This window comes from Saimiri boliviensis, chromosome 11 (genome assembly GCF_048565385.1).
Source record: "Saimiri boliviensis isolate mSaiBol1 chromosome 11, mSaiBol1.pri, whole genome shotgun sequence".
Taxonomy (NCBI): domain Eukaryota; kingdom Metazoa; phylum Chordata; class Mammalia; order Primates; family Cebidae; genus Saimiri; species Saimiri boliviensis.
Window position 1 is genome coordinate 87294642 of NC_133459.1, and position 18279 is coordinate 87312920.

Consider the following 18279-nt stretch of genomic DNA (forward strand, 5'->3'; position numbering starts at 1 on the left):
ACCGAAAATTGGGACCCAGAATTTGACAAGTTAGAGCATCTTCATGGACTGAAGAAACAGAATGGTTGAAGCCAGAGCTGCTGAAGTCAATTAAGATGCATGCTACAACCGCAGGTGAGACATCAATAAGGGGACCTAGTGACATGTGGGTCAGAGTTGAGGCTTTAAGGTTAGGCTGCCAAATCCGGCCACTAGCTTCCTACTTATTAACTGTGTTCCCTGGGCAAATCACTGCATCTGTCTAAGGTTCAGTTTTCTCATATGTAAAATTAGGACAAAAATAAACAGAGACTCCCCTTAGGTGTTTTGAAGATTAAATAGACAATTATGTAGGGTACTTAACATTATCCACGGTATGTCTGAATAAATGTTCATTTTGTTAAGAATCAGGACCTATAATTGAGAAGCCAAATGGACCATTTGACCTTGGCTGAAGGGGGTGCAGGAGTGCAGAATGAAGTTTTGCCATGAATGTAGATTAACCCTTACAAATCTCTCCATTTTCAAACCTGAGGCGAGAAGTTGGAGCTGAGGGAAAAGCATCTGAGCTGCAAAGTTGTTTGGCCTTCCTGGGGCGTTATGAGGCACAGGAATGAGCCAGTGCCTTCTAGTTTGAGTTCTGACAGTGGATCCTTTTTAAAAAATGGAATAAATGGAGCTCTCCTAAGAAACACTTACTTTATTTTCTTAGACTAGCATATAGAACCAGGTGCAGTGGCTCACTCCTGTAATTCCAACACTTTGAGAAGCCTAGGCAGGAGAATTGCTTGAGCCCAAGACTTCAAGAACAGCCTAGGCAACTTAGTGAGACCACCACCTCCCCATTTCTACAAAAATATTTAAAAATTAGCCAGGCATGGTGGCTCACGCCTATGGTCCCAGCTACTTGGGAGTCTAAAGTGGGAGGATTGCTTGAGCTGAGGAGGTCAAGGATTCAGTGAGCCGTGATCGTGTCACTGCACTTCAGCCTCGGTAACAGAGCAAGACCCTGTTTCACAAGGAACAAAAACAAACAGCAACAACAAAAATAACTGGCATATAGCAGACCATTGTTATCTCTGGAAGCTCATCTACTTCCATCTCCTATAAGTTATGTCACACACACACACTCTTCCAGGAAACTAAGAGGCTAGATATTTTAGCCAACATCACAGAGTTAGTGGAATCTAGACCCCAGATTTATAACTGTTTTTTTAAAGAAAGGGTCTTGCTTTATCAACCAGTCTGGGGTGCAGTGGCATAATCACAGCTCACTACAGCCTTGACCTCCCAGGCTCAAGTGATCCTTCCACCTCAGCTTCTTAGTAGCTGGGACTGCAAGTGTGCACCACCACACCTGGCTTTTTAAATTTTTTATTCGTTGCAGAAATGAGGTCTTGCTATGTTGCCCATGTTGGTCTCAAACTCCTGGCCCCAAGTGATGCTCCCACCTGAGCCTCACAAAGTGCCGAGATTACAGATATGAGCCACTGCACCAAGCCCTTCTACCTTTAAATTTGTGGTTTGTTACATTTCAAAACAATTTTCTCTGTTACGAAATCAAACTTAATGTGCATTTCCTATAATTTCTACCTAAACTCCTCCTCTTAAATAGCTTATGATACATTGTTGTAAACAGAAATAGATGACCTAGACAGAAGATCAGATGTCTTCAATCCTATTATCCAAGTATCCCTAATTCCATGAGAAGTTTCAGAGGGCAACGTATGTGTGGAAGGTAATGTGGAGCCAAGGGACATTTTGATAGAACTTGGGCATTGGCCTCAAACACTACTACACTCCACTGGCAGGCAAGGCTAAGCCAGGTTATGTGGCCCAGAGCCTAGAAGTAAAATGGATAATAGCCTACATGACCTCCTCTCTAAGTGTCACCTGAGTCTCAGCCCCTCTCATCCCAGCACTCAATGGTCAGGCAAGACCAATCCAGTGATAATCAGAAGAGGTGACAGAGAGAGCTTGTGTGTGTGCCAATGTACAGGTCAGAGCTGCTCTGGGCAGCCAGCCCCAGCCCTCAGATAAACTCAGCACAGCCCTTCTTGCTTACCCAGGAAGATGGGAAAGGGAGAGAGTAAAGAAGCAAGAGAGAATAAAATGAAGAAGCCAAGACTTCTCCTTCTTCCTTTCCCCTCCAGAAGAAAACCATCTCCAGAGCCAGAAGTGGTACAGGCCCCTAAGTCAGGCTTATTCAAACTCCACTTGTAATGCTCCACGCCCTAAACAGTATGACTCAAGACTGTCCCTGAACATGGCTGATCCACGGGAACGTCCTTCCTCCTGTATAGTCTCAGAGGTGGGTTAGGGGAGCACCATGAGCTTTTTCAGCCTACAGGCCAACCTATTTTATTTTATATTCTTATGTCACTATGTCAGAACTTAATAGCACTGTATGGAAAAATAAGTAATTGGGTTTTTGTGATGAGCCTTTGAAACTTCCTTCCCACTGTGGATGTGCCACATATTCCTTACAAGCAGACATAATCCATGTTTCGGAATGAATTTATAATACAAAACCTTCAAAGGGTGGCATGCAAGTTCCACAGACTTCATTTTTACAACAGGGAAAGAATCTTTCCAGGAAAAGATTTTGAAGACGTGAATACTAAGTGAGCAGTGCTATTATATGCATGTGCAATGGAAGAGTCTCCCAGTCTTTGGTAACTGGTGCAGTAGACCCAAGCTGGTTTTAATTATGTAGAAATGATCGATTACAGTAAAAACTCAACCTGGAAAATTGCCTCAGAGTTAGAGTAAAGAATTCATAAGAATTTAAAATTGGCAGAGACCAAAGTGGTCGTATTATTCACTGGTGCCCTAGGTTTTATTTAATCCAGTCAACTAATATTTACTGAACGCCTATTATGTGCAGGAAATACAAAAATCTTTTTTTAATATTAAAAAAGGTCACAGTCCATCATATGATAGCTATTGTAATTCTAGACTTTCAGAAAATTATTTAATGAGGTAAAATTAACTAAAACTTAGTAAAAGTTTAAATGTTATATTTTAATCATTACAACATTGCCTACATTGAAAATTAGTAGTATACACATGTACGAGACATATTATTCATTTCATTGACAAAATGCTTGATTCACAAACATTCCTAAAATACCTTGCAGGCACACCTAAACTCCCTCTGAGTCTAAAGCCTTTAAACTGAAAATTGCTGACTAGTTCAATACGCTCATTTTACTGATGATGAAAATCAATAACTTACATCTGGTCTTATAACTAGCGGTAGAGCTGGCAGCTCCAACTCCTAACCCAGAGCCTACCCTGGGGTCTTACAGTGTAACTGTCAGCACTGCTTCCCACGCCCCCCGGGCTCCCTCAGCTTCTCCCCACACCCCAACGCAAGCTGGCAGATGGAGGCAGGGATCCACCCGTCCTTTCCCTTCACCTCCTGGAGGGGGCTTTTGAGTACAGCTAGGGTAGGGGAGGTCAGGATGGTGGGCTCACTGGGAAGCTGGATGACAAGGAGCATCACTTTCTGCTATGACAAATGGCTGGAGAAGAACTCAGACAGATAGGTTTTCAAACACCCAAGAAGCTTGGGGTACAAGAACTACATTTTCATTCTGTATCCAAAACAATGTCTTGATGTCTCAAATGCTGTAGCATTTGAGAACTATGTACTATAGAACTATGTACGATAGTTCCAGAGAGTCCTGAGCTGGCCTCTGGAGACCTGTGTGCCATGCAGTGTGCACCCAGTACATAGGCCAGCTCAGATGGCAACTTGGTCTTTAATGCAGATGAAACCAGGTTCCCCTACTGGTTACAAATATATCTTATTTTTCTTAAAGAGTATTTGTCTGCTAAGATAATGCAAAGCAATATTAGGATCCATTTTACCAAAAAAGGATTAGGGGAGTTTTTAGGGGAAGAGCTCTTGATCATTATTTTCATTTGGGGATAACACTCCCTACGTCATTGCTTTGTCCCTGCTCTCCAATACCCTCATACTAGGTTGAATAGCAGCCCCTTCAAAATTCACATCCTCCCAGGACTTCGGAATGTGATTTATTTGGAAATAGGGTTTTTGTAGATAGAATTAGTTAAGGTGACATCATACTGGATTAGGGTGGGCCCTAAATCCTATGACTGCTATCCTTAAAAGAAGGCCATGTGGACCAGGCACAGTGGCTTACACATGTAACCTCAGCACATTGGGAGGCCAAGGCAGGCAGATTGCTTGAGGCCAGGAATTCAAGACCAGTCTGGCCAATATGGTGAAACCCCATCTGTACAAAAAAATACAAAAAATTAGCTGGGCATGGTTGTACCCATCTGTGGTCCCAGCTACTTGTGAGGCTAACATGGAAGAATTCCCTGGGTCCAGGAGGTTGAGGCTGCAGTGAGATCACAACGCTATATTCCAGCCTGGGCAACAGAATGAGGCTTTGTCTCAAAAAAAAAAAAAAAAAAAAAAAGGAAGGCCATGTGAAGTCACAGACATATACACAGAGAAGTCGACGTGAGGACAGAGGCAGAGATTGGAGTGATGCATGTATAAGCCAAAGAACACCAAAATTTACCAACAGTGACCAAAAGCTAGGAAGAGCCAAGGAAAGATTCTTCCCTGGCACCTCTGAGGGAGCATGGGCCTCCTGATGCCTTGATTTTCGACCTCAAGATTCCAGAACAGTGAGAGAATAAATTCCCGCTGGTTTGTGGAACTTTGTTTCAACAACTGCAGCAAACTGATAGGAGGACCACACTCTGACCCTCACTTTATTGAGGTCTAGGAATCAGTAGATGTATCAGGCTCAGGTGAAACTCTTCCTGTAGAGAGCCTGCACTGATCCAGTGAAACTGACTGAAGGTCCAGGAACTGGTATGAAAGGGATGGGGCAATGGTCATGGACCTGGAGAACAGCCAGCTGAGGCAGGGCCAGGGCTGGGGCAGTGTCGCCTATCCTGTAAGCCTCTGCTTGGCCACCAAGTATCATCTTCCTGAACCCTTATCAAACCCTGTTCTTAGAACCTTCCTCCTAGCAAGGAGTTTGGAAGAGGGACATTGAGGAAAAGCGACTGTAGACCTTTGGCTGAAAAAAGGAAGAGAAGAGTAAGTCTGTCACTTGAGAAGGCAGGTTGCAGAAAATCCTTTTTAAAAATATTTCCTTTGGCTAGACGTGGTGGCTCATGCTTGTAATCCTAGCACTTTGGGAGGCTGAGGTGGGTGTATCACCTGAGGTCAAGAGCTCGGGACCACCCTGGCCAACATGGTGAAACCCCAACTCTACTAAAAATACAAAATTAGCTGGGCATGGTGGCAGGTGCCTGTAATCCCAGCTACTTGGGAGACTAAGGCAGGAGAATAACTTGAACCCAGAAGGTGGAGGTTGCGGTGAGCCGAGATCGCACTACTGCACTGCAGCCTGGGCAACAAGAGTAAAACTCCATCTCAAAAAAAGAGAAAGGTTTCACTTACTGAGCGATTAGATCCTGTGGTCAATGTCCTTGTGCTATGGACATGGTCCCAGACCTCGTGGAGACCACCTTTTAGAAGGGCAAGCAAACATTAATTACAAAATAAATGCAGCTTTGCTACTATGAGAAGAAGTACTGCTGTGGAACATTAACGCGGGGTTTGGACTGTGCTTTGGCTGAGGACACAAGACAATAGTTGGCGAGTGCTCCCTTATCCCTGAGTGAATTGCTGGCTCAACTATGCAGGCCTTGCAAAGGAGGCTATGAACTGAGTTTGAGACCTTAGCTTACTGTCCTCTCCAGCCTAAGAAAGAGGTTGAGGTTTCTTAGAGAAAGGCCAGAAACAAAGAAGGAGGATTTGGTGGGTGGAGGGTGCGTGGTTCACCCTACCTCCCTACAATGCAGAAGAGGCTGCAAGCCTGCAGGAGACCTTCTGGAGCCGTTTAATGTGTCGCTGGAGGTGGAGTTTGGATTGGGATCTGTTTCGTGACTGTTAGACCTAAAGGGCAGGAGTCTGACTGCCGCTGCCCATGGCAACAGCATAGAGGGTACAATTTGGGAAGGTTGCTCCACTGACAACAGGTCAGAGGAGCATTTTGCCGTGAAACAGAAGTGCAGATATCCAAAGGATGAGCTGTGAGTTGACCTGGAGGCTCCTTAAAGGTGCTTTGCCCCAAAGGGCCACTTCAAAGTTATTCCAGCAGAGAGCATTAAATCCTTAAGAACAGGGGTCACAGGATGAGATTCGAGATTCGAGTGCCACCTGATCCCCTCTGAGATTTGGGTGAAGGATCTCCCGAATCAGGGAAGCACAGGTGAGAGATCCTGGGATCAGGGTTGCCAAAGAATCTCAGAGCTGCCAGTGGGAGAAAGAGCCCACTCGGAACACCTGCCAGCCCAAAGAGCACAGCACGCGAGCTCTCAGCAGAAGCTTCGCAGTCCATTATCCCACCTCCCCTCTAACCTCACAGCGGTCAGAAGTTGCACCTGGGGGATGAAGGGGTGTGGAGGTGAAAGGAGGAACTGGAGTTGTAGAGAGAGAAGCTGATCACGTCCCCATTTCCTACTGCAGGTTTCTTGCCCACAATGGGCCAACTTTGAATGGTTCATAGTTTTTATTATTCCTCTGGATTGGACACAATTAATTACCAAGATCTAAAGTGACTAGAGCACTCTTCATGAGCAGATAATCTATGGCGGCTGCTAGAGGAAACTGTCCCCTCAGGTTGGTTTATAGGGGCAATCATGAGGAAACCCAAGTTTGTTTTATGACTGGGCTTTTCAAATTCTGCACTTTGTATTACACTCTGAAAGAGAGGCACATGGCGCTGTAAGTGCATATGACAAAGAGTTTGACTGGAATGGAGGAGGTAAGGGGAACACAGACAGGGCTTCGGGTAGTGGGGAATCGTGAAGAACTGCTGCAGCAGCAAAGGGGGTTTGAAAAGCAAATAAGGAGGAAGGGTAGGAATTGAGCTCAGGGTGGGCTTCTGAATTACTCTGTGGGAGATGGAATGGTTTGGGGTAACCTGCAGGTAGAGAGCATATGAAGTGGCATGTGGGCTAAAGTGGGAAGAAGGTAAACTGGAGAGAGAGAACTAAGGAGGTGGGGGCGGTGGCCACTCATGAGAGGTGAAATCTAGCCAAGGTGACGGCAGGGCTGGAGACAGAGAGGAGGGCTATGACCGTAGTCACCAATGAGCAGGGAGGAGCAGATCAGGAAGTCTGCATGAGCCACAGAGGAACAGGGCTTCGCAGACATGAACAAGAGCTGGAAAGATAGGAAATCCAGATGGCTCAGTGGAAGGGTTTGGGAAAGAGGAAGTAAGTGGGAAACTGGGAGGAGGAGAGGGAGCACCTCCTTTTTTTGGGATGAAATCATAGGGTAGGGGTTACAACAGTAGGTCAACCAATGAATACAGGAATGTGAGGAGAGACGATTGAGTCCCTAATGGTCTTCTACAGCCTTGCTGCTCAAAGTGTGTGCTGAGGATTAGCAGTATCAGCATCACGTGAGAACTTGATATCAGGCCCCACTGTAGACAAATAGGATCAGATTCTGCATATGGCAAGCCAGCTAAGGGGTTCTATGCACATGGAGGTTTGACAGCTCTACTCTAGAGTTTGATCAACAATCCAGCTATGGCCTGGGAGGAGCACTGTGAGGTTACTATATGTAGCTGGATATTCCTTATTTTTTAGTCCATAGGAGGCTGTTTACTGGCTTCCAGGTGCAACATGGCCACTTACAGGCTGCTGTGATGGTTTTTGGTCGTTGTTGTTTGTTTGTTTTTCTTTTTCTTTTTGAGACAAAGTCTTGCTCTGTCGCCCAGGCTGGAAAGCAGTGGCGCGATCTCAGCTCACTGCAACCTCCACCTCCCGGGTTCAAGTGATTCTCCCGCCTCAGCCTCCTGAGTAACTGGGACTACAGGTGCACACCACCTCACCCGGCTGATTTTTGTATTTTTAGTAGAGGCAGGGTTTCATCATGTTGACCAGACTGGTCTTGAACTCCTGACTTCAGCTGATGTGACTGCATCAGCCTCCGACCGTGCTGGGATTACAGGCATGCACCGCCGCGCCCAGCCCTGCTGTGATGGTTTTAGAGACTGATCTGTGGCTCACTCTGTGGACACTGTTTGGTGGGGATAGTGTAACTGAGTGGAATTGAAGCCAGTTTCACGTATGAGCAAAGTAAATGATTGAAGGGAGTAGGCAAGGATGCCCCCAAGTATCTCCCCGTCAGCTTGCTTGCTTCAGGCCTGGCATCCCACATCTCACACTCCCGCAGCCAGCTCCATAGTATTTACTGGATGTGCACCAAGCGCCAGGCAGGCACTCTTAAACATCCAATTCAACTTCCAGAGCCTTTGCATAAACCATCCTACATTTTAGTTTTTATTTTCATAACCACCTTTTGAGGTTGGTAGAAAAGTTAAAAGATACTTTCTCTATTTACAGTCCTGGAGGATTTACCCTAAATCAGAGTTGATCAGTGGCTGAGCTGGGATTTGAATCTAGATTCTCTGACTTCAGCTGATTTCTGCAGAAAAGGCGGGTTTGTTTATGAAGGGGCTTATTATTTATGTCACAGATTACTAGAGTTTGGTGAGCCTTGACCTGTTACGAAGCGTTTTATTTCCTAATTACATAAGCAAGAGGATTTGAAATGCAGAAAGAGGCCCTTTCAGTGACAATCTCCTTTCTGGTCCTCTCCGACCCATCTCATGGGACGTCACAAACAAAGCAAGAAGTACCGCAGAAAGCGGAGAGGCCCTCTTCAATGGGCTTGTTTGGGATAATGCTCAAAGAATCCCTGATGCACTTTGTGGCGAAGGAGCACTTCGGAAAGCTTGGATGTGGCTTTTCTGCTTCCTCAGCTGCTGGAGTGGCAGCTTGGCAGCTGCATGGCTGTAGAACACCACTGTCTGGTCACTCTGACTCTAACTGAATGCACCTCACACTAAACATACTGCCGGCAGGAGTCTTAATTTTTAAAAACAAGAGAAACGTGGGAGGAAAGAGCCGGCTCTTACCATCACTTCCCGACTCTCTGCACCTGTTCTTCCATGTGATCCTCATTGTTCTCCTGAGGGACTCCTGTGTAGTCAGGGAGACGGGGCTAGGAAAAAAGTGGAGGGAGGCCCAGAGCTTCTTTTGTCTGTATTTTTTTGGCAACCTGAGCTCTCCCGGTTACACAGCTTGAAGATGAGAGTTGTTTTCAAAAGCCAGGGCAAATAGCACTAAAGGGAAGTTGCCTCCATTGATCAGGAAAGTACTTCTCCCATCAGCCCTCTAAATGCTTTTGACAAACAGGGCCAGCTAGCTTCCAGGGGGCATTTGCCTCAGTTGTTTACAAAGTCTAACAGAGATGTAAGGGATGGCTGGGAAAGATTTAAATCTTCATTACTCAGCCCCAGCAGAGCTTTAGCACTTAAAGCGGGGACGTTTGAGCTGTGTATTCTGAAAAACTTGTCTAGCATTCAAAGCACGGACAGTTTTAGCTGTGTATTTTCCAAAAGTTGTCTCTACGTGCCATAGCTCATGAAGTCAAAACGAGTGATCTGTGTCCCCTTGAGTTGAGCATTCTTTTGGTAAGAAAGGATTAAGGACTATTGGAATTCTGGAAAACTGCTTCTCATCTTGTCAATCAACTGTCAATTTTGTGTGTTAATTTCTAGGAGAGGTAATAGAGTCAATCCAAAACCATAGGTGTATTCAAGTCCAGATTGACAAGTAAAATCAAGAAAGCAGGCACTGAGCTGGAAGAGGGATCTTTTCCCAGTGGGCCTTAAGGCCCACATAAATCCCTGTGAAGAAATTGGGAACCAGAGACAAAAAGGGATTCATCTAAGGCTTGTCACTTCGAAGTGCCTGGCAGACTGACTGGCCGAGAGCTGGAATTCAAATCCAAATCTTCGGACCTGTAATTCCACAGGGTGCACCGCCTCCCCCAGGCCCAATGTGACACTTCAATGGCTTAACAAGAGCTTGACTGGATTGATGTCAACATGAAAAGACATTAGATTCCATCGGACCTGTCTTTGGCCCCTTGTCTCTAAGGAGAATGTGCCTGGTTCAAATTCTCACTTTGCTTCTAACCTGAGAGATCTGGCCTCAGGGGTCAATGGGAAAAGAGCTGGTTTCAATCACCACCCTGTCACTCATCATCAAGAAAAATTTCTTCAAACATACATGGATTGTGTTTTCAGGAGTGCTGGGCTTTATCCACGGTTCTGAGTAACATGCTACCAGAGGAAGATTTGCTGCTCAGGAATGGAGACAGAAACACAGACAAACACACACACACACACACACACACACACACTGTGACACAAGAAACACACAAACACAGGCCTCACACACAACCGGTAGTGTTCAGGCAAACACTTAGTGGTAAGAGGTGGGCTTTGTACCCGTCCATGCTTCAAAGAAAGACACACCTTTCACTATTTCACTGGTCTATTCTCGTAGGAAATGTGAATAATTCTTTCTGACATGGCTCATGATGACAGGGACCACTCTCATTTCACCCTCAGATGCAGACAAGAGGACTGCAAGGACTCAGGTGTCGTCCCTGCTGACTGAAAAGGACTCCCATTTCCCCTCGAACCCAAAGTCACAGCAAAAGTAGCTTTCTCTATGAAGAGCACACAACTTTTTCAAAATACACAGCTGAAACGGTCCCCACTTTAAGTACTAAAACACTTAAAGCGGGGACCGTTTGAGCTGTGTATTCTGAAAAACTTGTCTAGCATTCAAAGCACGGACAGTTTTAGCTGTGTATTTTCAAAAAGTTGTCTCTACGTGCCATAGCTCATGAAGTCAAAATGAGTGATCTGTGTCCCCTTGAGTTGAGCATTCTTTTGGTAAGAAAGGATTAAGGACTATTGGAATTCTGGAAAACTGCTTCTCATCTTGTCAATCAACTCCATTTTGTGTGTTAATTTCTAGGAGAGGTAATAGTCAATCCAAAACCATAGGTGTATTCAAGTCCAGATTGATAAGTAAAATCAAGATAGCAGGCACTGAGCTGGAAGATGGATCTTTTCCCAATGGGCCTTAAGGCCCACATGAATCCCTGTGAAGAAATCGGGAAACAGAGACAAAAAGGGATTCGTCTAAGGCTTGTCACTTAAAAGTGCCTGGCAGACTGACTGGCCGAGGGCTGGAAATCAAATCCAAATCTTCGGACCTGTAATTCCGCAGGGTGCACCGCCTCCCCCAGGCCCAATGTGACACTTCAATGGCTTAACGAGAGCTTGACTGGATTGATGTCAACATGAAAATACATTAGACTCCATCGGACCTGTCTTTGGCCCCTTGTCTCTAAGGAGAATGTGCCTGGTTCAAATTCTCACTTTGCTTCTAACCTGAGAGATCTGGCCTCAGGGATCAATGGGAAAAGAGCTGGTTTCAATCACCATCCTGTCACTCATCATCAAGAAAAATTTCTTCAAACATACATGGATTGTGTTTTCAGGAGTGCTGGGCTTTATCCACAGTTCTGAGTAACATGCTACCAGAGGAAGAAAGATTTGCTGCTCAGGAATGGAGACAGAAACACAGACACACACACACACACACACACGCACACACACAGACACACACACACACACAGACACACACAGTGACACAAAAAACACACAAACACAGGCCTCACACACAACTGGTAGTGTTCAGGCAAATACTTAGTGGTATGAGGTGGGATTTGTACCCGTCCATGCTCCAAAGAAAGACACACCTTTCACTATTTCACCCATCTATTTTCGTAGGAAATGTGAATAATTCTTTCTGACATGGCTCATGATGACAGGGACCACACTCATTTCACCCTCAGAGGCAGACAAGAGGACTGCAAAGGACTCAGGTGTCATCCCTGCTGACTGAAAAGGACTCCCATTTCCCCTCGAACCCAAAGTCACAGCAAAAGTGGCTTTCTCTATGAAAAGCACACAACTTTTTCAAAATACACAGCTCAAACGGTACCCGCTTTAAGTACTAAAGCACTTAAAGCGGGTACCGTTTGAGCTGTGTATTCTGAAAAACTTGTCTAGCATTCAAAGCACTGACTGTTTTAGCTGTGTATTATCAAAAAGTTCTCTCTACGTGCCATAGCTCATGAAGTCAAAACGAGTGATCTGTGTCCCCTTGAGTTGAGCATTCTTTTAGTAAGAAAGGATTAAGGACTATCGGAATTCTGGAAAACTGCTTCTCATCTTGTCAATCAACTGTCAATTTTGTGTGTTAATTTCTAGGAGAGGTAATAGAGTCAATCCAAAACCATAGGTGTATTCAAGTCCAGATTGACAAGTAAAATCAAGAAAGCAGGCACTGAGGTGGAAGAGGGATCTTTTCCCAGTGGGCCTTAAGGCCCACATAAATCCCTGTGAAGAAATCGGGAAACAGAGACAAAAAGGGATTCGCCTAAGGCTTGTCACTTCGAAGTGCCTGGCAGACTGACTGGCCGAGAGCTGGAATTCAAATCCAAATCTTCGGACCTGTAATTCCACAGGGTGCACCGCCTCCCCCAGGCCCAATGTGACACTTCAATGGCTTAACAAGAGCTTGACTGGATTGATGTCAACATGAAAAGACATTAGATTCCATCGGACCTGTCTTTGGCCCCTTGTCTCTAAGGAGAATGTGCCTGGTTCAAATTCTCACTTTGCTTCTAACCTCAGGGGTCAATGGGAAAAGAGCTGGTTTCAATCACCACCCTGTCACTCATCATCAAGAAAAATTTCTTCAAACATACATGGATTGTGTTTTCAGGAGTGCTGGGCTTTATCCACGGTTCTGAGTAACATGCTACCAGAGGAAGAAAGATTTGCTGCTCAGGAATGGAGACAGAAACACAGACACACAGACACACACACACACACACACACAGTGACACAAAAAAAAAACACACAAACACAGGCCTTACACACAACTGGTAGTGTTCAGGCAAATACTTAGTGGTATTAAGTGGGGTTTCTACCCTTCCTTGCTCCAAAGAAAGACACACCTTTCACTATTTCACACGTCTATTCTCGTAGGAAATGTGAATAATTCTTTCTGACATGGCTCATGATGACAGGGACCACTCTCATTTCACCCTCAGAGGCAGACAAGTGGATTGCAAAGGACTCAGGTGTCGTCCCTGCTGACTGAAAAGGACTCCCATTTCCCCTCGAACCCAAAGTCACAGCAAAAGTAGCTTTCTCTTTGAAGAGCACTCAACTTTTTCAAAATACACCACTAAAACTGTCCCCGCAAGCACTTAAATCACGGACAGTTTTAGCTGTGTATTCTGAAATCTTGTCTAGCATTCAAAGCATCGACAGTTTTAGCTGTGTATTTTCAAAAAGTTGTCTCTAAGACCCATAGCTCATGAAGTCAAAATGAGTGATCTCTGTCCCCTTAAGTTGAGCATTCTTTTAGTAAGAAAGGATTAAGTTCTATTTGAATTCTGGAAAACTGCTTCTCGTCTTGTCAATCAACTGTCAATTTTATGTGTTAATTTCTAGGAGAGGTAATAGAGTCAATCCAAAACCATAGGTGTATTCAAGTCCAGATTCACTAGTAAAATCAAGAAACCAGGCACTAGTTGGAAGAGGGATCTTTTCCCCGTACGCCTTAAGGCCCACTAAATCCCTGTGAAGAAAGGCTTGTCACTTGAAAGTGCGTTGGTGACTGACTATCAGAGGGCTGGAAATCTAATACAAATCTTCAGACCTCTAATTCCACAGGGTGCACTGCCTCCCCCAGGCCCAATGTGACACTTCAATGGCTTCACAAGCGCTTCACTGGATTGATGTCAATATGAAAAGACATTAGATTCCATTGGCCCAGTCTTGGGTCCCTTGTCTCTAAGGAGAATGTGCCTGGTTCAAATTCTCACTTTGCTTCTAAGCGGAGAGATCTCGCCTCAGTGGTCAATGGGAAATGAGCTGGTTTCAATTACCATCCTCTCACTCATCATCAAGAAAAATTTCTTCAAACATACATGGATTGTGTTTTCAGGAGTGCTGGGCTTTATCCATGGTTCTGAGTAACATGCTACCTCAGGAAGAAAGATTTGCTGCTCAGGATTGGAGAAAGAAACACACACACACACGCACACACACACACACACACACACAGAGAGTGACACAAAAAACACACAAACACAGGTCTCAAACACAACTGGTAGTGTTCAGCCAAATACTTAGTGGTATGAGGTTTGCTTTGAACCCCTCTATGCTCCAAAGGAAGACACATTTTTCGCTAATTCACACGTCCATTCTCATAAGAAATTTGAATAATTCTTTCAGACATGGCTCATGATGACAAGGACCACTCTTGTTTCACCCTCAGAGGAAGACAAGAGGACTATAAATGACTCAGGTGTCGTCCCTGCTGACTGAAAATGACTCCCATTTTTCCTCGGACCCAAATTCACAGCAAAAGCAGCTTTTTCTTTGAAGAGCACACAACGTTTTCCAAATACACAGCTAAAACTGCCCTCAATTTAAATGATAAAGCACTGATAGCTAAAGCACTTAAAGCGAGCACTGTTTTAGCCCTGTATTCTGAAAAACTTGTCTAGCACTTATGGCACCAACAGCTGTAGCTGTGTATTTTCAAAATTTGTCTCTGAGTGGCATGGCTCATGAAATCAAAATGAGTGATCTATGTCCCGTTGAGTTGAGCATTCTTTTATTAATAAAACATCAAGTTATATTTGATTTCTTTAAACTGATTCTCTTTTCAATGTCCTGTCAATTTTGTGTGTCAATTTCCAGTACAGGTAATAACATTAGTCCAAATCCATAGGTTTATGAAAGTTCAGATTGATAAATTTACTCAACAATCCAGGCGCTCAGCTGGAAAAGGGATCGTTTCTCTGTGGGCATTATGCCCCACATAAGTCTCTGTGCAGAAATCGAGAAACGGTGACAGAAAGTGTCTCGCCTAAGGCTTGTCACTTGAAAGTCAGTGGCTCACTGACTGGCACAGGGCTGGAAATCAAAGCCAAATATCTGGACCTCTAATTGCAGAGGGTGTACTCTCCCCCCTGGCCCAAATTCACAGGTAGATGGCTTAACAAGAGCTTTACTGGATTGAAGTCAACACTGAAAGATATTAGATTTCATCTGAACTTTCTTTAGCCTCTTCTGTCTAATGAAATTTTGCCCAGTTCTAATTTTAACTTTGGTTGTAACCTGGGAGACATTGACTTTCAGCCTGAAACTCTTGAAAAGCATTGATTGCCTTAGGAGTTTCTGCTCCAAAGGAAGAGTCAAGAAACCTCTTTGGCAATGGTGACCTGGACTCAGTAGTAAATGGGAAATGAGCCACCCTCTCACCAACCATCAACACCACCCTCTCACCAATCATCAACAGAAACTTCTTGTAACATGTATTGTGTTTTTAGTAGGGCTGGGGTTATCCAAGATTCTGAATAAAATGCTACCACTGGAAGAAAGATTTGCTGCTGAGTCCTGGAGGCAGAGAAACACACACACACACACATGCACACATAAACACCACACACACAGGCTAGACACACGTCTGGTAGTGTCCAGCCAAATACTTAGTAGTAAGAGGAGGGCTATGAACCCATCCATGCTCCAAAGGATGGGACACATTTTCCCAATTCACACATCCATTCTCCTGTCTTCTCCCCTTACAGTGCTACCACCTCAATCCGATCAATTTTTACATAAAGCACAATTAGGCAGGGCTATCAGGTTACAGGATTGTCAGTGATACTCTCAGTATAAACAACCGCACCATCAGAGAACGCACTTTCATATAAAATGTGATAAATTCTTTTAGACATGGCTCATGATGACTTTGGCCACATCATCAAGACAGCAGTTCTGCTATCCATTGAGCCTACCTGTGTACTTGGCCACATCCCATAGCGCTTCGCACTCTCATTTCACCTTCAGAGGCAGACAAGTGGACTGCAAAGGACTCATGTGTCTCCCGTGCTCTCTGAAAAGATCTCCCATGTCTCCTGGGGAACAAACGTAACAACAAAAGTAGCTTTTTATTTGTAGAACACTCCACTCTCTTAAAATACACAGCGGAAACTGAATATTTTAGCTGTGTATTTTCAAAACGTTGACTCTAAGTGCTATAGATGATGAAGTTAGCTTGAGTGATCTGTGTCCACTTGAATTGAGCATTCCTTTAGTAATAAAGGATTCGGTTATTTTTTAATTCTTGAGACATGATTCTGATTCTTGTCAATCAAATGTGAGTTTTCTGTGTTAATTTCTAGCAGAGGTAAAAGAGTTAATCAAGAATCATAGGTGTATGAAAGTCCTGATTTATAAGTGTACTCAAAAATCCAGGCACTGGGCTGTAAGAGGGATTGGTTCTCAGTGGGCCTTAAGGCCCACATAAATCTCTGTGCAGAAATCGAGAAACAAAGACAGACAGGGACTCACCTAAGGCTTGTCAATTGAAAGTGAGTGTCTGACTGACTGGCAGTGGGTTGGAAATCAAATCCAAATCGCCTGACCTCTAATTTCAGAGGGTGCACTGCCTCTCCAAGGCTCAATTTTACAGTAAATGAATTAACAAGGGCTTTACTGAATTGAATTCAACATTAAAAGATATTCGATTCCATCATGCTACCACAGGAAGAAGGAGGTGCTGCTCAAGCCTGGAGACAGACACACATACAAACACACACACACACACACACACACACACACACACACACACACACAGTCTAGACACACAACTGGTAGTGTTCAGTGAAATATTTAGTAGTATGTGGAGGGCTTTGAACCCATCCGTGCTGCAAAGGGAGATACACGTTTCCCTAGTTCACACGTACATCCTTCCCACTTCTCGACCAACACTGGCTTCTCCTCAAGCACACGCATTATTAGGTAGAAAAAAGTAGGCAGGGCTATCAGGTTAAAGCATCTTCAATGATGCTTTCATTAAAAACAACAGCACAGTCAAACAGAGAGCATGCTTGCATATGATATGTGATTAATTCTTTCAGACATGGCTCATGATGACTGGGGACACACCAACAAAAAGAAGCTCTGCTTTGCTTCTAGCCTAGCTTTGGGCCTGGCCACCTCCCAAAGTGCTTCACACTCTCATTTCACCCTCACAGGCAGCCAAGAGGCCTGCAAAGGACTCATGTGTCTCCTATGCTCTCTGCAAACAGCTACAATTTCTCCTGGGGACCATAAGTTACAACAGAAGTGGCTTTTTATTTGTATAGCACACAACTTTTTCAAAATATTTGGAAAACTTGTCTAGCACTTTAAGCAGGGACAGTTTTAGCTGCATATTTTGAAAAAGTTGTCTCTAAGTCCGATAGCAAATGCAGTCAAAATGAGTGATCTGTGTCCACTTGAGTTGAGCATTCTTTTAGTAATAAAGGATTCCGTTTTACTTGAATTCTTTAGAACTGATTCTCATTCTTGTAAATCCATTGCGAATTTTTTGTATTAATTTCTAGCAGAGGTAATAGAGTTAATCCAAAACCATAGGCGTATTCAAGTCCAGATTGACAAGTATACTCAACAAACCAGGCACTGAGCTGGAAAAGGGATTGTTTCCCAGTGGGCCTTAAGGCCCACATAATACTCTTTGCCAAAATTGAGAAACAGAGACAGAAAGTGACTCGCCAAAAGATTGTCACTTGAAAGTGAGTGGCTGACTGACTGGCAGAGGGCTGGAAATCAAATCCAAATCTCCCAACCTCTAATTTCAGAGGGTGCACTGCCTGCCCAAGGTTCAATTTCACAGGTAAATGGCTTAACGAGAGCTTTACTGGATTGAAGTCAACATTAAAAGACATTAGATTTCATCGTAACTCTCTTTGGCCCCTTGTCTCTAATGAGAATTTGCCTGTTTCAAATTTTAACACTGTGTCTAACTTGAGAGATCTTGACTTTCAGCCTGAAACTCTTGAAAAGGATTGATTAACTTAGGAGTTCCTGCTACAAAGGAAGATTCAAGAACCCGCTTCAGCAAAGGTGACCTGAACTCAGTGGTAAATGGGAAATGAGCTGGTTTCAATCACTACCCTCTCACCAATTATCGACATAAACTTCTCATAACAGACATGTATTGTGTTTTTAGGAGGGCGGGGGTTATCCAAGTTTCTGAATAACATGCTACCACAGGAAGAAGAATTTGCTGCTCAGGCCTGGAGACAGACAGACAGACAGACACACACACAGCCTAGAGACACGACTGGTAGTGTCCAGCCAAACACTCAGTAGTAAGAGGAGGATTTTGAACCCATCCATGCTTTAAAGGAAGAGTCACCTTTTCCCAATTCACAGGACCATTCTCCTTCCTTTTCCCCCTATGGTGCCTCCTCCTCAAGCCAATAAA